This window comes from Dermacentor silvarum, chromosome 5, assembly GCF_013339745.2.
Source record: "Dermacentor silvarum isolate Dsil-2018 chromosome 5, BIME_Dsil_1.4, whole genome shotgun sequence".
Classification (NCBI taxonomy): domain Eukaryota; kingdom Metazoa; phylum Arthropoda; class Arachnida; order Ixodida; family Ixodidae; genus Dermacentor; species Dermacentor silvarum.
Genome location: NC_051158.1, coordinates 77,024,022 through 77,047,524, shown reverse-complemented (window position 1 = coordinate 77,047,524; position 23,503 = coordinate 77,024,022). Strand labels below are relative to the sequence as shown.

At 46.9% G+C, this 23,503-nt stretch overlaps 1 protein-coding gene across 1 annotated transcript in view; it reads left to right on the top strand.

The window, feature by feature from the left end:
• LOC119453495 (60S ribosomal protein L10-like) overlaps window positions 1-23,503 on the top strand; it is a 295,540-nt gene that overhangs the window by 61,414 nt on the left and 210,623 nt on the right. The window lies entirely within an intron of this gene.

Here is a 23,503-nt window from a genome sequence, read left to right as displayed (position 1 = left end):
CTATAAGAACGGGGCGAAGATTCTTCCGGACCTCAATAAATTTAAACTACGAGTACCTGCCTACCTACCTACCTACCTGAGGTTCTGTAACGTGCACCCAATACACGATGGATGGTCGTTTTTGCATTTCGCCTCGATCGAAATACGGTTGCCGTGGCCGGGATTTTGATCCCGCGCACTCGAGGCTTAACGCGCAACGCCATAAACGCTACGCCACCTCGGCGCGTTGTGAACCTGAACCTGTATTATATTGGTTTCCGTCTGGCTGCACTCAAGAGCCGCGTTATTTAGGACGGAATGCTCCCCCCCCCCCTCCTCCTCCTTGTGCCTTTGCGGGGAGATAGGTGACGTGGGACACTTCATCTGGACATTTTCGCAGTTCGACAAGAAAAAAGAGGAACTGCTCGACAGCCTACAGAGAAGAAGTTTTACCCGCGCGAGTTTCCATGACAGTGCTTGCGGAAATGCTCGGAGTAAAAGTTTATTTATTGGCACTGATAGCATCATAGCAGAAGCGATGACAAAAAGCCACAAATAATGCGACTTGGAAACCGGGACAGGGGCTTCTATGCCAGGTATTCATTTTTCCTTGTATGCCCATGAAAAAATGTATACGGGCAAGGAATTGCGAAATAAAACCCATTTTATTCTCCGTCCTCGCATGTATACCTTGAAATGAAAAGCTGCAGTCCAACGTTGGCATTGCTAACTTAACAGTACACATGTTCAATCAATTTCCGTGGTCCTTATAAATAAGTTTAGTTTTCTCGACAAGCTTGTCATCCCCGTGTTCACGGTTGAACATTACGATATCTGCATAGAAATACACATGCCTGCAGATTGCCTCTCTTCGAGGTACAAATGTATTGTGCTTTTGGAGGAGGAAACAACTTTATTTTGTTAATTTGACTTAGTGAGGGCTGGCTACCAGGTGATGCCTTACAGCCACCTCCTCAACTCTTTTGATGGCCCGAAGTTGAACCTCCAGGTTCGGGTTCATAAGTATCGCTTCCCACGAGAAACCTCCCGTTACCAAAACCCTGCCTCCAGCCACCACGATCGTAATAACATAATATTACTAATACGACGAAGCCTCACCAGACCCGACGAAAGGAGGTAGAAGTCGTCACCGGAGAAGACCCTGCCGGGATATGATGAGAACGTCGCCGTGTGGCCCGGTACCATATTTCCTGCAATTTTAAAAAGAAATGCTGTTGTTCCAAACAATATTTCTACCAACTGACCAATGGGAGACACTGGCACATTTTTTGTTTTTATAAGCGACTTCTGGTTGCGCGGACGTGGGCGACCGCGAACGAAGAGAGATAAGAGTTCGTTCCATTTTACCTTAACACTGTCTCATGGACGTGGCACACGTGCCAGTTGTCGGAAGGGGTATAGTTGGTGTTGTACGGTAGACCTACTCGTATACTTTAGCCTAATTGGAGACACGTAAACACACATTTTTTCAGTAGAAAACAGCAGGGGCAAACACGGGATCATAAATGCCGTTCAAATGTTACTACATATTGAATTAAGTTTAATCTTGAAGAAACCGATGGGTTCTGAATTGCGTATAACGGTATGTGGTCTGACATGGGCTTGTGCAATATTTCATAAGGCGTACCGCTTTTAGATGACGTGGAGGTACCTTGTGGTACGAGGATTAAGAACACGATCTATTTTTTTTTCTTTTAAAACAGTTTGCAATAATAATGGTGCAAATTGTATTGTGTTTGTAGATGTCGCTAAGGCTGTTTTCGTCGCCACTTATGTCGATTAACTATGCATGTGTGTTGCTTTTTTCAATATTTTTTGTTTTCAGTATGTAATTAACTCGGCAGTCCCGGCCTTCCGATTGTACAGGCACATCGAATGGCATTGAGTAATGGGGGGGGGGGGGGGAGGACTATTATAGAGAGTAGAAATGAAGCTGTCAAATAGAGGTTACAAATGCAGAAGATACAAAGGCTAGAAACAGAGTTGTACTACAGCAAGACATCAATATAGAATATTCGGAGCGCACTCAGGTATTTGCGACATGTTTCTTGTTTCAATATGGATGCAATGCGGCCCGGAAGTTAGCTGCATTGTGCAATAGTCCGAGGCAACGAAAATTAGCTAAATGCTTAATTTTTACCACGTATGCGCATGAAACTGGGAGTATTGAGAACACGTCATGTGTGTTCTGGTGGATAAGGCGGCAGAAGGTGACACCTGTTGATGTAAAGGGACCGGTGAAAAAAGACACAGAAGAGCGATCGCGCGGCAAGATTCTAATGACCAAAGTGAGATGACTTGTTTTATTTGGGCAGTGCTGGACAGACGGTAGCACATACGCGAGGTCAATCTGGCTGCTCTATTCTGAACAGCTTCCAAAACGCGGATAAGGCAATCCTGAGAGGGGGACCATGTCGATCGAAGCCAATTGTAGTTGCGGACAAACAAAGGTTAGGTGGGTTAATTTGTTACATTGGAAGGCGTGTTAGGCAAGTTTCTAGGTATAATTATCTGAGAGACTCCGATGCTTTGAAAGAAACGGCCGCCACATACGTAGTCCAGGAAAGATCAGATGCAAGGTGGATGCCAAGGTATTTGTATGGTGAAGCATTAGAAGCTGCAGCCTTCTTAATCGAATAGGAAAACTTTGAATTAGTGCACTTATGGCTAGAACAAATTACCTTGCTATTTGAAGGGTAACGGACCTCTGCCAAGTTTTCCGCCAACTTTATGTACTCATTCAATGAGTACATAAAGAATACATGGGCATGTCCGACACACCAATCTATGACTCGTGCAACTGTGAGGAGACGATAAAACACGTGTTGTGGTTTTTCGATTCTTGGATCATGGCCTCACCCATCGTAGGCTTACAAAGCGACGCGAGCGTTGTTACAGTTCATGGAGTCGACTGGCCTCACTGGACAACCGCCCGTGTGAAGTACTGAGAGTACTTTCTTCGCTTTTCGTTTTATTTACATCCCTTTAAACCCTTCCCCGCTTAGGGTAGCAAACGGACGTGCGTCTGGTTAACCTCCCTGCCTTTCCTTTCCTCTTTTTTTCTCCTCCTCCTCCGCATTGACAATGACATTGGTTCATGCACTTCAGAGCGGTGCCCTTTACAGATACAGTAGCGGGTGACGGTATCACTTTTGCATTTGCCAGGCGTTAGTTGCCTAAATACGCCGCTCTCCGACTTGGCGAGTGTAGAGACCATGGGAGAGGCAGCACAAAAGAATAAAGCTGCCTGCTTCCACTTCCAACACTTCGCACCGTCAAATGTGTAGTTGAGCGTCATTCATTGCGTAGCAGTGAATGCATAGTGATGTACATATTTCCATATAGCACCATATATAGAAGCACGACGTCCACAGCTCCGTCTATACAAGCATTCCAGGAGTAGCACTAAGGCAGGCGTTATCTCTATTTGTATCGCACCTCGCATTGTAACGTCTGCATGGGCCCTAATGGTACGTTAATAATTATCAATTACAATTAGGACTGTCGTCCCTTTTACTCACCCGAGTCAGGTTTCTGGCGGTAGGGCAACATGTACTTCTTGAGGATCCTTAGCATGCTGGAGTACTTGGCGCCCGTGTTGTGCGCGACATAGAGGTCCTTGCGTCCCGGTATAAGCTTGATTAGCGCCGAGCTCGACCCCCTCGACTCTGCAGATCACGCGCCGCTTCAAAGCCATCTCCAGATCTTGCACGTCACCCTGAATGTTCAACAACCTGTTCGAGGAGTCGGAGCCGCAGGTTAGATGAGGACAGGGACAAACTGGTATATTTTAACATAGGGCAGGACTTGTGCATATCGCTATTACCACGTAATTTCCCAATAACGTGTTGCGATACCAAAGCGAAGAATAGAAGCCCGATTACGGTAAATTGTTATTGCTGGCTGACGCTAAATATGCGGCAAGGAAAGCTGTGTGGATAAACTATAGCTTTGCGTATAAACGCATAATTTTTTTCACATCGCATTTATTATTGCGGAAATCTCACATAAAGACTACAGAATGAATCAGTAGCTCCTCATCCCGCGTGTTAAGTAATGCCGACAATTTGTAAATTTGACTATGTCCTCAATCACCACCTAAATAACGACTGCTGAGCTAGTAGCGAGATATTAAAAAAACATGCTTCTTTTGTCACGTGGACATTAGGAAAACACATGGCAGAGTAAGTAAAAAAAAAAACTCGGGTCATAGGAAAGTCGGCGGAACCCGTGAGAGTGATCCACATGAAATGAGTCTGTGCAACTCAACACCCCAAAAGCCGTAAAAGAATAGAGGAAATCAGCTATTTTAATTTAAATGTGGCATTCAGTATGAGCGACGGGGTTTATTTCGCGATGATATTCGTTTTCTGAATAAATAAAATGGATAATAAAGGTGGTAGAAGTTCAAATGGCCGCCGTTGGGAACCGAACCCACAAACTCCTCATGACTATTGCCGCCCCCTATCAATTGAGCTACGTTGGTGGTGGCCCCTTTAGCCATTTTCTTAGCTACTTGTCCACCTTTATTCAACCTAGCCTAGGTGGCCTTCGCCTATAGGTAGCCTTAGCCAGCGCCAATCACGAGCACGGCGGAGGAAGGTCTGCGCAAATTGCTTTCAGTGGCACTGGCTAACTCTCCGGTGCTACCACCTGCCCGAAAGGTGGTAGTGGGCGCCTTTCTGGACACTTATCAAATCTCGCGAATTACAACAAATGATTGAGGACCTTAATCGAGAAAGTGTAAGAATTGGGTTGAAGGTGAATATGCAGAAGACAAAAATGTTCAATAGCCTGGCAAGGGAACAAGAATTCAGGATCGCCAGTCAGCCTCTAGAGTCTGTAAAGGAGTACGTATCTAGGTCAATTACTCACAGGGGACCCTGATCACCAGAAAGAAATTTACAGAAGAATAAAATTGGATTGGAGTGCATACGGCAGGCATTACCAAATCCTGACTGGGAGCTTACCACTGTCGTTGAAGAGAAAAGTGTACAATCATTGCGTTCTACCGGTGCTAACATATGGGGCAGAAACTTGGAGGTTAACAAGAAGCTCGAGAACAAGTTAAGGACCGCACAAAGAGCGATGGAACGAAAATCTTAGGACTAACGTTAAGAGACAGGAAGAGAGCGGTGTGGATCAGAGAGCAAACGGGAATAACCGTTATTCTAATTGACACTAAGAGGAAAAAATGGAGCTGGGCAGGCCACGTAATGCATAAGATGGATAACCGGTGGACCATTAGGGTTACAGAATGGATACCAAGAGAAGGGAAGCGCAGTCGAGGTCGGCAGAAAACCAGAGGGGATGATGAAGTTAGGAAATTTGCAGGCGCAAGTTGGAATACGCTAGCGCAAGACAGGGGTAATTGGAGATCGCAGGGAGAGGCCTTCGTCCTGCAGTGGACACAAAATATAGGCTGATGATGATGATCAAATCTCACCATAGTTTCAAATTCTGCATTGACGCCGCTTTCGAACCAATCAGATCTGACAAGATGGTGAATTTGATAAAGGGCGAAATCTGGCAGTGTGTCCAGAAAAGCACCCTGGGTAATTAGCTCGTCTGGTAGAGTGGCTGATCCGTTGGGGAGGCGGTGCCACATTGATCCAGTTGGGGCAACCAAAAATGACCACAATGACACAATACGCCTGAATCGGATGGTGCTCAGAACCTAGGCGGCTGGCAGGTCGCATGGCGGCAGCGAATCAACAAACATCTCGAAGCTAAGCAGCACTGATTAAGCACATAAGTTCTGCGGGAATCCCGAAGGTGGAAGAAGTTTAGCGAGTGGGGATAATAAATATCACCGCGAAAGTAATACGCAATAACCACGTTTCCTGTGCTTCGAGTTGCCGATTAATTCCCTCTCGTCCCTCCATTTTTTATCCTACTGATTAGCTCCCACGATAGAGCAGCTGCAACTGAAAGCGGCATTGATGCCGGGTTCGAGCTCCAAACTATGACAAGTTTTCTCTCAACTGCGAAGCTTTTTTTTTTCTTTTTTTTACAGAGCCCGTATGGGTTTGCATTGTATAGCTTCGTGCTAGTTTCCAGTGCCTTGCAATTTGTAAAGAGAAGCTTTCTAGTTCATTTCCCCGCAGTTGGGCGTGCAGCGTTCGTTTTCATACAAGATATATTTGTGAATACTGTCACGTAGTCCAATAGACAAGTTGGGTCACTGGCCCGAATAGACAGCTTGCGTCTGGCTGCTGTCTGGCCTAGTATACCACATGGTCACAGGGTATGGGCCATTGGGCGTGTCCCATTCTCGGCCAGCCCACATCACTGACGTGCCACTGTGAGAAAAGGAAAATGAAGCCTTGAATGCATTTATATAGGGCATCCTCTCTGCGCCACACACCCGTCATCAGCATTCTTCCATCGACGAAATCATATTGATTTCGTCTTCGTCCCGCGGACACCTAACAGCTACAGCCGGCACGAGACTGCTCCGGTCATCCGCTACTGCTGCGAAATGGCTAACCCAAGCAAGCTTCGTGAGTGAGTGAGTGAGTGAGTGTTCTGCCCTCTCGTGAAATTACTCGTCACCTTGCGAAGTTCAACTATAGGCGTTTGTGGCCGCTCAACGTGCTATTCGAGCGCCCTGAAACACGCCGAGTGCTTCGAGACTCACAGCGTCTTGGTGACGTTCAAGTCAGGCTCGCTGGAAACATATTGCTTCAGTTCCGCTGTTTGACCGTCCTCTATGCCTTGCATCTGGCCGAAGTACCAGATGTACCTGAAAAGAGGAGAAGACTGAACAAAACGCTTCGACTTGGCCCTTGAAGTCATGCAGTATTTCGATAGATGGTGCCGTAAAGATTACAATTGCGCTAGCTGGTATATAGTCATATTCTAAAGGGAGGCAGCGCACAAGAACACAACTCAAGGAACGGTACTGCACGACATGAACGCTCCACTCCTACGTGTGTTGTGTTTTTGTCTACTGCTGTCTTTTCAAGCCGATTGCAATAGGTGTGTTCCAGCCACCGCGGCCACGATGTGGTTCCGATGCCTAATTGCTTCCCACGCCTGCAGTTATGCGAACGCAGGGCCTTCGAGATTGGTTCCCGTTAATCTAAACAAGTCGTCGCCAAGAGGTACGACAGCGTCCAAATGCTCCAGGCGCGTTTTTGCCTCATCGCTACCGACGTTTGACGTTTTAGCCACAAGAACAGTTAGCAGTGAATAAACAAAGAATTCACTGTGTATTTACCGTTTACAAACTGCCGATCAGTTTCACAGTGTAACTTGAAGCTCCTTCCCTTCGTTATTGTGCATGCATGCTACAAATGCTTCCCAGTGCACTCGGTTAGCGCCTGCTTTCATCTTTGAGTCGTCTTTCTATCGCAACCATGTTGCGAAGGGACGCCAATACAGATGCGCGAATCATTGTTTCTGTTTGCTGTTCTCTACCGCAGGTGCGCAATGATCGCCCTTGAAGGTATGGATTGATGTAAAACTTTAATGACATTAAAGTCCTGAGGTACGCGACTCAGCGCGCAGCGGGCCGCTCCCACGTTGGGACAGTCAGGCCGTGCCCGACCGCCGCATCGTGGGCCCTCTGGTCAGCCCATAGTTGCGCCCCGGCATCGGGGCTCTTGATAGCGGAGCGCCACTTGTCCTCATTTATTTGTTCCGTGCCTCGCAACGAGGGGCAACGCCAGAGCATATGGTCTAAGCTAGCGAAGTCATTGCAGTGCCTGCAAGAACTACTGGCATAAGTGTCGGGATAAAGCTTGTGTAATAAAGCCGGGCTGGGATATGAGCCTGTTTGCAATATTCTGAGGTTAAATGCCTGCGCTCTATTTAACTTCTTGTGAGGAAGGGGAAAGTCTCTCCTGCCGAGATAAAAGTGCTGCGTAATTTCATTATATGTTGTCAGTTGATCTCTGTTCTCCACCACTGCGGGCTGGCCAGGGAGTTCTCCATGGTCGCGGAAAGCGAGACCTCGCGCCTTGAAGTGGGCCAACTCGTTGAGGTTTGTGGGGCCTCCCATGATGGATCCCATGTGAGCGGGGAGAACCACGTGAGAGTGTGGGTGTTGATGCTTTTGCCGTCGAGGAATGCGACAGGCTTCCTTTACACACGGCGCCAACGCTGAAGGCGCGGATGGCTGACCTGGAGTCGCTGATGATATTAGCATGATTTCTCGTCCAGGAGGGCCAAGGCAATGGCCACTTGCTCGGCCGCACATGACGACGTGCCTCGTACCGAAGCTGCATTAACGGTCGAACCCCTTGTGGTTGATGGAAACTACTGTGAAATGTTGCTGTTGCCATATGGGCCGCGTCAACGAAGCAGCTGCCGCCAGGGAGGTCTGTCGCCCGGCGTAGGAGCGCCACGGCCTGGCCTTCCTTCTTTCCACGTTGCGCTGGGGATGCATATTGCGTGGGGCGGGGGATATGATGATGTGGTCTTTCTGCTCTTTCGGAAGGCCCTGGTAGGAGTCTTTGACTTTCGCCGGGGGACGCCCATCTCTGTTAGGAGTCGTCTGCCCGCCGTGGTGCCGGAAGAGTCTGAGAATCTGTGCCCTTTCTTGTGCTTCTGCAATTTCTTCTAGTGTATTATGAATACCCAACTGCAGAAGTCGGTCGGTGCGTGTGTAGTTTAGTAGTCCGAGCGCGCTTTGATCCCCCTCCTTATCATGGCATTAGCTTGTCTCGCTCGGCCCTCTTCCAGACGTGCATGGCCGCTACGTACGTGAAATGCTATAACAACAAAGCGTGGACTAGCCTTATCAGATTCTCTTCACTCAGGCCTCTCCTTCTGTTAGCTACCCGCTTGATTCGACCGATGACGCTATCCGTCTTCTTTGCTAGTTTGTGAATGGTGATGCTATTTGTGCCGCCCCTTCGAGTGTCATTCCCAAGATTCTAATGGACCCGACTTTGGGAATCAGATCTCCTCACTTGATGTAGGATTAATGTCGATTTCGGTGGGGGGTTTCCAGTTCTGTGGCTTGCGGCCCTTTCTAGGGCCCTTGAATGTGCCTTGAATGCGCCCTTGAATGGCACAAAACTACGGGAGTTCTCATTTTGATCTTAACGAGAGCTCACACATGTTGAACACAGAAGCACTGCAAGGGTGTTCGTGTTGGTAAAATCAGAAAATATGGGGATAAACAGATATGTTTCACAATAAAAGGCAATCAGATCAGCTGTAAACATGCGGTGAGCAGTTATTATCTCTTGTATCTCACAGTGTGGTTTTCTCCTGCGGCTCAAGAGCACTATCCATCGTCCAAAAGATTACGGTGGCCTTTCTTCTTTCAATCTTTATTTACAAGCCGATTTTTTTTCAAAGCAATGTCTTGTATTCGTGAGCTGGTCGATTTCTCACCTCATATAAGTTCTTGAACAGCTTATGGAGTCATCGAAAAAATAGTAGGTTTAAAAAAGCAAAGGTATTGGGACTATGCGTACTGCATAAACAAAGAAAATGAGCTCATGCAATTCGATGACGATGATTTAATGACATACCCTTGGAAACCGGGCCGTGACAAATATCCACCTAGCCGGCTTGATTGAATCAGATAAGTTATATATATTTTTATCTAGCATTTTTGTATACATCTTATTTTTTTCCCTTCAATACCACCATGTATCGCTACCTATGACTGTAACAGATCCGGTCGTATCAATCTCTTCCCCGATTTTTTTTTCAACCAGTGTTCTAAACGTCTCCTGCTTATCTCGACTGCATTCGAAAGCGGATGCCAGCACTACCCATCGGCAGAAGTGGTCACTACGCTTCAATGACAGTTTACGGCAATTCTCGAGAAGCGTAGCGTCTTCTTCAGGCGAGGGGTTGGCGCCGTACTGAACTCACTGGGGTAGAGGAACCGCTTCGAGTCAAGGATTACACGAGAATACGGGGGTTAGAGTCAGTAACGAAGTCCACATGCCCGCAAGCAAAGGATCAGCGCGTTTGAAGCCTTCCGCGTTGAGCTCGGTCTGAATCAGTGTCCGAGGATTGTACCCTCCGTCAAGGGGCGATTGTCTCGAAGTCTAAAGGAAACGCGAAAAACAATAGATGCAGACACTCACCTGATGCCAGTACGCGCTGTCCATGCTGTACTTAGCCACGTTTGCATACATCCACTCCAAGTTATCGTGGAGGAAGCTATATAGCCTCTTGCAGTAGGCCTTCTCGTTGTCGCAGTAGTCGGCCCACACGTTGTTGAAGTGCATGCGAATGAGGTCTCGCGTAAGGTAACCCTCCAAGAATCCGGCTGCATACGCCCTGGTGCTCATCCGGCAGCTCCATGTTGGTATAGATGTCCAGAAAACTGAACCTGTCGGGTCACAACAAGAAAGGCCCTTGAGGAATCGAACAAGGCACGACAAAGGTAGTTCAGGAGAGCGCCAACTTTCATCCTGTATGGCCGCCACACGATCGGTCAACTTCCAATGTGCAACAAACAGACAGACGACAAAGCATATGCAGAAGTCAATCAATTCAATTTCACAGTTGGTATAAAGCGTACAAAATTAATCTATAACGCGTGAAACTACGCAATTCCGGTGTTAGCTCAGTAGCAATTTTACAAGCTTGGACAGCTGAAGTATAAACAGTTTCCGTCTAGTTTGATTTCTTGTGCCCGATTTCTACTGAGCGTCATAGCTGTAAAGGGGATGGTTAATTTTTTAGGTATTTTTTATGAATTTATGGTTATAGAAAGTTTCTTAGTATTCAACCTGCGCCAAACAGTCCTCTGGTTCAACTTCTGTTTTGGAAGCATGGAGGCATACACATAAATCTTACTAACTTGGTAATTCTTATCCACGGTGCTTTAAATTCATGAACTATTCTACACAGTCTGTCAAGGTTGGACGCTATTGTAGCTCTGCGAGCCAACAGCTCTAGCAAAAACCTATCTGCTAGCTCCAGAAAATTCGTGCATAGAACTTCAAGCGAGCGTAGCAGACGGTGAAAATAAAAACTATGCAAGCATGAGCATTATAAATTAAATGTTGCGGTCTGTCCTATGAAAACGTTAAACTGCTTTGCAGTGTTCTAGCTAAAATGATTAAGGCGACTTTATCACAGTAGTGTTCAATAATAAGTAATACTCAGCACCTATTGTAGATTATACAGGACTCGGCCTTCGAAGCCTCAAAGGGCTTTTTATTGCAACCACCCTGGCAAACAGCCAAAGCCGCTCATTACACGAATGCAGTTTCTTGTACTAATGCAGCAAAATAGTACAAGTTGCATGGTAGTTGGTCATCGGAATCTTATTTCCTATTAAATACATAGTGTTCACTTCTGAACACCACTTCTTTACTGCCTCTTACAATACTTAAATATTATCGGGCATTATCCCGAAAACAAAAGTAATATGGATGAAATATCAAGATACAGAAATCGCTAAAATCGGATCATTGGTTGATCAGCACAACACTTCAGCGTTTCACAAGGTATGTCTGATGAAAAGGCAAGAACTGAAATTTCGGGGTAAGCCAATATGTGTGATAACACATGCCTACGGGTATTTCATAGGTTATCAGGTGCTGTCTGCAGTGAAGGCCACATACCTAGCACATAACTTGTTCTGTGTTCATACGTATCCTGATTTGTAAGGTTTTTTTTCTAGATGAAGGCCAACGGTTTCAAAGAATCCGTTTGCTTCAAACGACGACAACTTCGTTTCGAATGAGGTCATTCAGAGGAATGTTTTTGCCCCAAAAATGAACGTGTGTTGATCTTTTACAACAAAATACGACCTGATCATCCATTGTCTGTTGACCAGAGCATACGATACATCATTAAACGGAAACATGCACGATACGTTTAAATTTCTTACATTATTTATACAATGACGGAGGGAGCGATTCACTAAAGTGGTCGCTCACGTAAGCAGCACAATCACGTACGATTCATTCGTAAACCCCGCAATTCGTACCCGGTTTCGTTGATGGCGTTGTGGAACGAACCCCAGGCTGCAACAAAGTCGTTAGAGTTGGGGCGTCCCAGCTTCACCTCGAAGCTTTTTGGAAACGGGTTACACTTGACCCAGGCGTCCAGACCCCAGGCCGCTGGGGCTAGGAGCGCGAGCGCTGCTAGTGTCAGCTGCATCCTCTTACTCGGCTCCATCTGCAAAAGGTGCGCGCCATGGCTCATTGAATGCAACTCCGTCTGAACTATTACCAGCTAAGCATATTACAACTGCTTGAAAGGAACAGCTTCACCGGAAATTGGGTTGTGTTTCCGCAAGGTCGCCCAAGTCTGCTGTCTTTTTTTACAGCGTAAGCTGTTATCGGGACTGATTCCAATAGCCGTTTCGGTTGGCGATGTTGCCCGCCGACGCCGGTGTCCGTCGCAGCTATCACCATTCGCCTTGTGACTTACCCGCCCGAAGCGGCTAAGGCGTCGGTGACGAATCATTATAAGAACCGCCAACGAATAGACGTTTAGTCCTGAAGAGTGCGAGAAGTCTCATATAGGTTAGCTCTATCAGTTGCTGAGGTTGGCACGCATCTGCGAAGGAGTTTTTAGTTTTTACTCATTTGTTCTGGACATAACAGGATTGTAAAAAAAAATAAAGAATATATGAGGCCTAAACGGTGCCACAAAGTCTAGATGGCAAGGTTACGTTAACACGCCATAACGATTCCTCGAGCCCAAATGGGCGATGTTTGCGACAAATCCATGTAGCACCAACCATTCCTATGCTAGACGAAGCATTGTTCTGCAGGCGCACTTAGTCCTGGACTCTAAACTTATTTTTTCGTTATTGTGCTGATGTCCATTCCTCAAAACGAGGTCTGCGCGAGGTAGTAATTTTTGAGACTGAATCGAGCCCTAATCGAATTGTTCCAGAATTACATTGAATGCAATGTCGAAAATCTATTTTACAATAAAGAACAGCTGTTTTGACCCTTAATCGTGGCGTGCGCGAATATCCAATATGTCGAATATCAATCGAATAGTCCATACTCTTTTACTCGAATTCGATTCCAGAATTCACTATTCTAATTGGTGGAATATTTGTTTATGTACGAATATAAAGAATAAAAGCACTTATTAGAGTCTCGAGGGAGAGAGAAGATGGATGCGAGGGCCGTTGCGAATGATTTTGGTGCGGGAGAGCAATGGTTGTTGCGCCGAGGCACCAGTTTCCGAGCGAACGCGTGGGGCGGACAATTTCTGTTTTATAATTCCCAGTCATCCTACAAGAATGTCTCGGAAGTAATCCTACAAGAATCGGAAGGCGGCCGCCGAGGTCGGCATTGAACCCTCGTCCTCAAGCTCTGCAGCGCTTGAGGACGCGGGTCCTCAAGCGCTGCAGAGCTTGAGCCACTGGGCTTGTACCGTGGCACGTGACCAAGCTTCTTCAGCGAGAACGAGCACCGGGCCCAAAAGAGAACGCAAGTACAAGGAATAACTTCCAATCAAGGTCTTATTACCCAGAACATGTTACTTATACATGAAGAAGTCATACGTGGAACCCATGTCACAACCACACACAGGGCACACCAAACTGAAGGTGAGAACAGTAGCACATATCGGATTGCATGAGGGTAAAAAATTGTTTTGCACTTCGATACGTGCTATAATACTGCTATCACTTTTAGTATGTTCGGACTGATGTTCGTTTGTTTTGTGCAAGTCTGCGTTTGATACTCCCAGGACACTATGGAAACTTTTTGCGCGTTTTGTATAACACCTCTAAACAGGTATAAAACAAGTGTTTCTTTAGAAGTGCTTCACTGGGCCCCACATATGCCTCAGTTTCTTGCCCGGACACTGTTTCTAACATTTATTCTGCTGTCTCCAAGTATGAACTTGGTGCATCATTTAGTTCTCCCAGAAGACCGGGAAATACAAGTACATAATGTTTTCGAGCACTTCTTTAGAGTCATAAAGACGGCATCGGCCGTAAAAATCCAGGGGCGGCATTCACAAAGTGAAATTACGAAAAAAGATATTAGCGTAAGAAAAATCTTACGAAAAAAAAAAACGCTTAACCTTGCACTCGGCCGCGCAACGCTTGAAACAGTGAAGCTCGGCGATCATAGCCCAGCATTATCCGGAAGTGCGCGCGAACTTTTCATCTTTTTTACTCAATGATTTCTCTTCGCGCGTCTCGGACTTACGGCCGTCACTGCGCGTTGTTGCAGCTTGCAACACCTATATATAACCACACTGACGCGTATCACTGGAGACCTTTCGCTTTTTGGTTAAAACGTGCAGCATAATGCTCATAAAGATGCCACTAAGCTTTTTTTTCATGCACAAAGCCAGTAACAGGCCATGGGAAGACCAGACGACAAAGAAGGGCCACAGCAGACAACATCCATCGTCGTCTTACGATTGACCAGAGGTGCTTATTCTAAACCCCGGAGTAATATCAGTTCTGGGCGAAATGACGTCACTCACGTCTTTCGTTCGCTTTGTCAGCACCTAGATAGCACAAGGCCTGTTCACTCCGATCCATGACCTCATGGCACCTGGCCAGACTGCCATAGAATATAATGGGGATGCTTCCTAGTAAGCAACAGTGATTTTGACGTCATCGCTTTCGTCACGCCAGCCTTGGCAATGGAAATTTCGGGCCAGGTAGCGTGACGTCATGAAACAGAGTGAACAGGTCTTGTGCTATCTAGGTGGTGTTGGCTTCGTGCGATGCTCTTTCTATCTTTTCCTCCTCTGACTTAAGAAACCCTTCATAGGCGTTCGTGAATTCAGCGCAAGGATTCCCTTCAAGCCGGCCAGTGCTGCGCGCCGGCTGCGCAGTAGTGCAGTCAACACGATGGCATGAAAAATCCGGCCAAAGTTGACTGGCATCGCCAAGTGAACAGTGTGACGCTAAGCGCAGTCACGAAAACGCGTTGTATGAGCAATATCAGCAGTTACGTCGCTCGAATTATGCTGCCTTGTGCTCTCTCCCGGCGGCGCACTGTTCAATCACCTAATTCCGTGCGTTTGAACGAAGCTACGACATTAGTGCGTTTTAGCGGTCTAATATAATAATTATGGGGGTTTACGCGCCAAAACCACGGTTTGAGTATGAGGCATGCCGTAGTGGGGGACTCCGGAATAATTTGGACCACCTGGGGTTCCTTAACGTGCACCTAAAGGAACTTAACCGTGAAAGTAAGAGTAGGTTCAAGATTTTTATTCACAAAACAAAGGTAATGTTTACAAGCCTGTCAAGCGAACAAGAATTCATGATCAGCAGTCAGCCTGTAGAGTTCGTGCAGGAGTAAGGTTGTCTAGATCAATTAGTCACATGGAACCCTGAACATGAGAAGGAAATTTACAGAAGAATTAAAATGAAAATAGGTTGGAGCTCCTATGGCCGGCATTACCAAATCATGACCGGGAGTTCACCGCTGTCTTCGAATAGCAAAGGATAAAATCATTGCATTCCACCAGTACTAACATATGGGGCAGAAACTTGGAGTTTAACAAAGAAGTTTGAGAACAAGTTATAGGCGGCACAAACAAGCGATGGAACAAAAACGTTAGGCGTAACATTAAGAGAAAGGAAACGAGCGGTGTGGCAGTTGACATTAAAGTAACAGATTGGAGCTGATCGGGCGATGTAATTCGTAGAACAGATAATCGGTGGTTCATTAGAAAGGCAGAGTGGGTGCTAGGAAGTGCTGTCGGGGACGGCAGAAAATGAGGCGGGGTAATGAAATTAGCAAATATGCAGGCATAACATGAAATCAGCTAGTGCAGGTCAATGATAATTAGAGGTCGCTCGGAGAGGCCTTCGTCCTGCAGTGAACATAAATATACGCTAAGGACGCTTTACAACAACCAAAGACCGTAATTTTAACGCACTGTTTCCTTTGAACCATAGTTCGCTTCGTACTGTGAGGCTGCATTCGCATGTTTACAGAATGGTGTCTGTCGCGCCTCTTTGATACCATGACCCCACCTTGTCCTTGTACTATATGTGCAGAGACTGATCCGAACAAAGTGCGTCAGTCTCACAACATCAACTTCTTGAACCGATGTGATCCGAGCCCATCTAGAATGCTGAACCGTGACGCGCTTTTTTGTACGGTATTGTGCAATATTCTGACATGCAGTTGAACGTGCGTTTTTATGAGGCTTATACATTTATAGAAGCGTTGGCGTTGATCGTTGTGGTGATGTTAACTGATTATCCTAGAATTCTATGAGGTACCACTTGAATGTGACATACAGCACAGTTAGGAGCTCCAGGCCCTGACGTCCGCAACCTATGATTTGTTACCAGTCGCCAAAATTGAAGTGTACGTGCCCTTTTGCCTTTCGGCTCTGTCAGAATGCAGCCGCAGTGAACCTGCAAAACGAACTCTTAACCTGGTGCGAAGCATCATCGGGTTTAGTCAGCCGAGGAGAAGTCAAGAAGAAGCGATGAACACTGATACGATGCCAAAGTTTTATAGGCCGCGAAACGTGCACGTGTGGATGTTACGTGGTGAAGTTTTTTTGTTATAAATCGGGAGTGTTGGTAGCCACAGCATTTTTTTTCTGCATTTCTCTTTCAGGGTTCCTTTAATAGTTCTCTGTGCCCTCAACAGCGATCCGATGCGAAGGAAACGCGTGTTTAGTGGTCGGTTGGCGCTCGACGACATCGTCGACCAGCACCTTATAGACGGTGCCCGCTGGCTAGAGAGCAGATATGGAGCCCAGGCGAACCGCACCCACAACCGTGTGCAGCGCGATCACATGCCATACCGATGAACATACGGCTGTTGGTCGCCTTGCTTTGAGACCATATGAACTATTTATTATGGAGCTTTATTTTTCATTACCGTAATTAATATCGAAAGCAATACATTTCGTAATCATCAGCCTACTTTTATGTCCACTGCAGGACCAAGGCCGCTCCCACTTTTAGTCAAAAAAATTCGGCAGAGACACTTAAGATGGCTTACGTGTGGGAATGAGAAAGCAATGAGAAAGTCCCTTTGTTGTAATTTCAATATACGAGAAAAAAAAGCCTTATAAGCAGCCAGGGATCTTTGAAGGCTATTGCGTTCCACTCTTATAAAGGCGGAGCTTAAGCGTCCTCCAATTTTTTTACACTCATGACGGGGCACAACCTCCGGCCCATTGGCTGCGTCGTCACGTGACTAACGGCGCACGCACCAGGCCACACGTTTAGTCAGCCAGATGGCTGCGACGTGACTTGCGAAATGACGCACGCACTGGGCACACCTTTAGTCAACCAAAAACCGTGGAGCCGCCGTGGCATCGGGGAAGCGTTCTCGTCTGGCACCCCGGAGGCCCGGGCTCGATTCCCACTGAGGCCGAAATTTACCCAATTTTCTTTTCAAAGGCATTCATTTACTTCATTTGCAGGAACCTCGCTCATGAATTTGGCGTCAATCCGAGTACTCTTTGCCGTCGGCCATTTTTGGTACCATCATTCGGTCATGCCGCCGACTACAGCGCCGAATTTTCGCGTAATGGAGCATATAAAGCTGTCGCATCAAAACATTTAGTCGCTTTGTAATGCAGTCAGGGTTAGCCTGGAAGACATGACCGGCAATTGCTCCCACTGAGCATATGTTTCTGCACCAAATATGTCACCATGAGTCCATCAGTCCTGTCTCTCTCAGAAATGCGAGACGAATGCGCGACACTTCCACTGCCATTCTTTTGACGGCGGTGCGATGAACCAGCGAGCGCGGTTGCGCTTGTCGGCGCTGTAGCAGACACCCGGTAAAGGAAGCTGTCAAAGCTGTGTGTGGCGATTTGCCGTAAGAATATAGCCTCAACAACAGATACATGATGTGCGATCACGCTATCAGATGACAGCGCTTCTTTCATTTCTTATTTAAACCGATCATGCTTCCTCCTCGCTCTCATACGATGCCATTGGTTAACTGCGCTGCCACTTCGGTGGCACGCTTATCTTAGCGTAAGAACTTTTTTTGCCAAGAAAGTGCGTAAGAACGGCGCAGCTTAGGGAATTCCGCCCCAGTTGTACAAGTAAGCGCTCGTGTAGGCATTTCGTTCAGCGCCTGTTCTGCCCGCGATTTTCGCTAGGACATATTACAGGGAATTCAACATTTCAGGCTGCGCATCTTCGAAGTGAACAGCACAAAATTCATCAAGCACGAGCAGGCGTGACCTGGTGAGGCAGCGAAAGTTTCATCGCCAGGGGCGCGAAGGCACTGTTCAGTTAAAGCCCCCGAGGCAATGCGAATAACCACTTCAATCATGCCCCATGCACATTCGGATACGCTACTTGTTCTTGCCATGGCTATCCAGTGGCGCCAAGGAAGAAAAAACCACGGGCATTGAGCTCCGAGTAAATTGAACTTGCTGCGTACTCAATGCGGCCTCATTTTACTTCAATGCGCTGAGTAACACACGACCACTTTCCTAGAACCTGGAGGCGTTAGGATGATTTGGGGTATGTTCGGTGTGTCCTGCTTTATCATTATTAGCGAAATAATAACTTTCAGGTGATTTTGCTTTGTGTGTGTGTGTACGAACCCTCCCGGACCTTTCTGGCCATGGCTACTGGGTGCTGCTGTCTTGCCTAATAGGTCACACTTTAGAAAATTTAATAAGGTGCCCGATGGTGGGGTTGAACCTCGGTCCCCTAGCTAAGCAGCCCGATAGTCTAACCACAATAATCGCACGTTCGCACCGCCCGTGCCAACTTTCAACTAGCTCTTTGAGATGGTCACCACGTGTGCCCCATTGCGTATAGCATGGGTGCGCTAGACCACATGCTCGCACGACAGTTTCCATTACTAATGCCAAAGGTGCAGGAATGAAATGGGCAACCCTGTAACAGTTGATTACCCGCTTCACGAGTTCACATATATTCCGAAACACGTGTTGGGTCGGCACAATTTTTTTTCCTCCTTTCTGGTTATGCCTGCAGCCAGCTTTTTTTTCTCCTGTGCTTAAATTCAAGCGATTGAATTCTCCATGTAAAATAAAACGCAACATGTCTGAATGTAGAATAAGGCCATATTTAATTACTCCGAAATTACAGACTCTCTTTAGAAAATTCGCAAAGTATCGTCCAACCAAACTAACTCTCTTTCGGTTAAGGCTCGGCAATACATTTACGCAACTTTGACACGCTCATCGACGGCCCGTCATAATTCGTAACTTAAGGGAATAACGACAGTCAAGCACGAGACTATACCTGCGTGCCGAGATGGGAGCTCCGTTTCTGGTTGAAGTCAGGCGCGAACTTCACGCTCCGGTGGTTCCGATGGGCCCGTCGACCACACGACCACTCGCGGGCTCGCGTTCTCCTCAGTCAGCAGTCGCAGCAGCCGCCGTCCTTCCGAGCCCTGATACGCGACACCGAAGACTGCTCCTCTCCGTGTTATGACGACACGAATATACCCGACGAAACGGGCCGTTAGAATCCCGTGTCCTCCGCGCCGTCGACTCACGTGCCCGCTCCCCGAACCATTCGCGGGCGCTAAGCGAAGCTGTGTGTGATAAGCTTTCTTTCATTGTCTATAGCCTCTACTTATACCCGAAAGCAGTTATCAAGTCCGGCGGCGCTCTCTAAAGATGGCCGATGGATAAGGGCTGTCGCCAAGCGGCGAGCAGCTGTTCCTGTGTTTGCAGCGTGCGAAGCTTAAGTCGTTCGGACAGATAAACGGGGTACGGAAATGAGCGGATAGAAGGGACGTCTGGACCAATTAGAGCGTGTGACTATCTTTATTTTCCGCAAGCGCTGTGGGTCTGTCTTAGAAGCCGGCCGGAATATAACGAACGATCAAAATACACGAAAGCTGTCGTTTCCAGGTGGTAGTAATAGCATTCTTGATTAGCAGACATCTTACAGCGAAGCTGTCTGTGGCTAGAGTTGTAGGAATTTTTCGTGTCCGCCAACAGATCTGCCTGTGCAACAACTCAGCTCCCGAATTTGATGCAAAATTGCTTCATTCTCTGCAAAAGCTTATAGGCCTCATCACTTGGATATGCATTTTCAGCAGATCAGTTGTCAATAGGCACCATTTTCAAAATCAGCCGTCTCTGAGGTAGTTAATAAGGGTTTCTCAAAGATTTGCCGCTGTGCCACCCGCGTCGGCCATGTGTACGCTCGCACTGCCCTCTCTTTGTCGTCGTTCCAAGCGCTTGCGTGCCTAGTTTCCTTCCACTCTCCCGGCGTGGCGGTCCCGTCGCGCGTGTCTAGTTTCCTCCGGCTCCCTGAAGTGGCGGTAGTCTTCCACGCGAATGTATGCCGCCTATCAGGACCGCCAATCAAAATAAAAGTGTGTGTGGGTGTGTCTTCAGGATGACCGCCATCGCCGTTCAAGAAAAATAAAATTTGCTCATACCTTTGATCTAAATTCTGTTTCACCTCTACGTCGGGTGCTAAACTGCTTCGCAGCTAATCCACTTTCACAGCAGTGTAATGACGCGTGATTTTTAGAAGACATCTCGGAACTGCACATCGTTGTTTACGTAAATTCCGTCCGGCATTAGTCGTCACTGCGGCGACTCTGTTATTATCGCGCTGATGGCTGTTTTGTGACGCGAAAGCCTGCGAACGGCGGCCATTGATGAAACAGTTGAGAAACGTTGTTAATGCAGGCCCAGATATATTAGCGTCTCTACAGATGTAAGGCTCGTTTAAAACCTTGTTCCAATTACACACACACACTAAGCGTCTTTCTGAACCCTGCTTTGCCACAATTTTAGATATTTCAACGTGTATCTATTGTGTTGGTTCCGGTTGAAGTCCATGACCCGTGCGTAGCATTTCTCTTTCGTTATCCAACTAGTCCACGAACACGTTATTAAATTACATTTTTGGGCATTGTGTGCCAAATTAACGATTGTATTATGAAGCACGACGAAGTAGAGAACCCCGGACTGATCTTAGCCACTTGTGGTTCTTTAATTTGCACCCATTTCACCGATATGCTAGCGTTCTTGCATTCCACGGCCGGAATGCAAGAACCTCGCGCTCAGCAGTGCAACGCCATTGCCCCTAACTACCGAGGCGGTTTCCATGAAAGAGTGCTCCGACCTAAGCCGTATTTATTTTCCTTTGGGAAATTCCCCTCTTTCGCAAAGCGGACCCAAAGATTGTCGCCACCTTCAAACCTATTGCAGCTACAGGCGTTGGCGAAAAAATGTAACCCGGGGCTCTACCATTGCACGCTCAGAAAAGTTTGCACCCTTTGGGACTTGTCCCACAAGACTAATCGCCATCTGCCTTGCCCGCATTTTCTTCCTTAAAGCTGAGCGCCCGCGGTACTTTCAGGTCACGAACGGCCTGCGCGTTATCAGCGTGACATTGCGTTCTCGACAGGAAAGTAGCGAGCGCAGAGTTTCCAAGAAAGGAAACGCAAGCAAGGCAGATTGCGCTTATTGTTGTTAAGCGGTTAAGCCCCGAAGGGTGCAAACTTTTGTAAGCGTGTACACTCGGGTTATGGTCGAATCCCGCGGACCTCGTGTGTGCTTCCTCAGGAGGAGGCGGAAAGAAAGAGAATAGGCAGGGAGGAGAGCCGAGTGGTGTTCCGCGCTGCACATGCTCAGTGCAGGACCAGGGCCTTCTTCGCTGTACACTGGAACCGAATCTCTAGGATCGCACCACCAGCTTTTCTGACTTTTTGCGTCCTCCATTCCAACTACTCGACCACTGCGGTCACGCCACATTGATGTCCATAGTTGGTGGTATAACTTCATCCGTCAGTGTGTCTGTTCAACTTCATCTCGGCGTTCACCATACTGGCTTTACTTTAATCTTCACAAGGTTGATACTTTGGAGTTCAACGTCGTGAAAATGCTCAGCGGGCTCTATGCTGGCAGAGGTGCGGATTAAGTTGCAACGCATGAGGTGCTTTAACATTTGCCCAGATCTAAACGCACAACCATTTTTTAAATTCCGCTACCACGGCCGGCAATTCAACTCACGACGTCGAACACATTAGCAAAACGCCATAGCCACGGAAATTTTGCAACTTTCTGCGCCTGGCACAGCCCAAATTCGGCACCGAGGCGATTGCCCGTCCGTTCAGCAAAACCTCGCTAGCGCGAACTTATTTATTTAGGAAGTTCGTCCGTATTAAAGAGAAACCCTGGCGTTGTTTCAATTCTCATAACTGCTAAGAGCATGTTTAGTTAAAGAGTAATCGTGTAAACGTGAAAATAAACCACTACTAAAGCTTCACATGATTTTCACTTGCTGAAGCTCCATGCGGCGTGACCGTAGTAGCGGGATTTTTTTATTTCAGTATTTTACTGGAAAAGGAGGTGGAGGCCAGGAAACTGGCTTGAGCTATTCTGTCTGCGTGTTCACAACAGCGCCGAATTTTCTTGCGACATTTTTGAAGCCTGCGACATTTACTCCAATCACGTCACCTTACAAAAAATTATCTGCCGTGGCGGACGCCATTTGCAAGAAAAACTGAAATGATTCCTTCACTAAATGAGCTAATTACATTGTTTAACTTCTTAGTCAGAAACTTTACGGCACATGCTTATATTGGAAAGTTGAAGGGAATCGTTCGTATATACAGGGCGTTTCAACGAACACTTTCAAGATTTTTTTTAACGGTTTCCTGTGGCCGATAGCCCAATTCTAGTTTATGGGTTGGTCTACTCGAAGAGGCGGCGCACATTAAATTGAAACATATTACTAATTTAAAAGTCACACTAATTACTTTAAATTGCAATTTACAAATTCTAGCCATCTTTTCAAAGCGAAAGCATAATTGCAACGTTCTCAATAGGCTAATTACTTTGACAATCTTGGGACCATGGCCTGAATATCACTGCAAAAGGCCACAAAAGCGCTGCTGCGATTTTTAAAAACGACAGGACTAGTGACCGTTATTACCCGGACTGATTGATAATTATCTGTTGCCTCGACGATACAAGAGGAACTTTCTATTCTTCTCTTAATCCCCCAGTGTAGGGTGCACCGGGCTCATTTACCTCCCTGCCTTTCATTAAATCATTTTCTCTCTCTTCTAGCCGTGGAGTTCGCAACGTCGATCCACTTGGATCGAATGCTCAGCATGACGCCAGGTTATATAGAGATAATAATTCCCGAACTTTGCGGAGAAATGCATTGGCGTTCCAGTACTTTCTTAACAAAATGTCGTTTTATGCATAGAAGCTCAAAAGTGTTTCAATGCCATCCTTCTGTGGCTTGACTGTCCTGGCTGCTCCAGCAACAGCGAACGTCGGCCAGCCGATCCTTTCATCCTTATCCGGAAGTGACCATGGTACCTGGACAAGAGTCACTCGTTCTGGCGAGCCTGCTGACCCGTCTTGAGGAGCGTCGCTCTCGAAAAGAAGGTCGTTGTAGTTGATGCCTAGTGTCACACAATTCACCACCTTCGTATAACTGCAGTTGATAATGGTACACTTAGTAACATTACTGACTGAACAAGCTGGTCACTGTTACAGATGAGTCTCAGTTACCAATTACAAATGGAATTAGTGCCACTGAACACAAAGTATTTAGCATAGAACACATATGCCAGGCTCACTCTGGAATTCACTAGAGCTGGTGAACTTGAGGCTTAATAGCGCCATGCAGCACGGT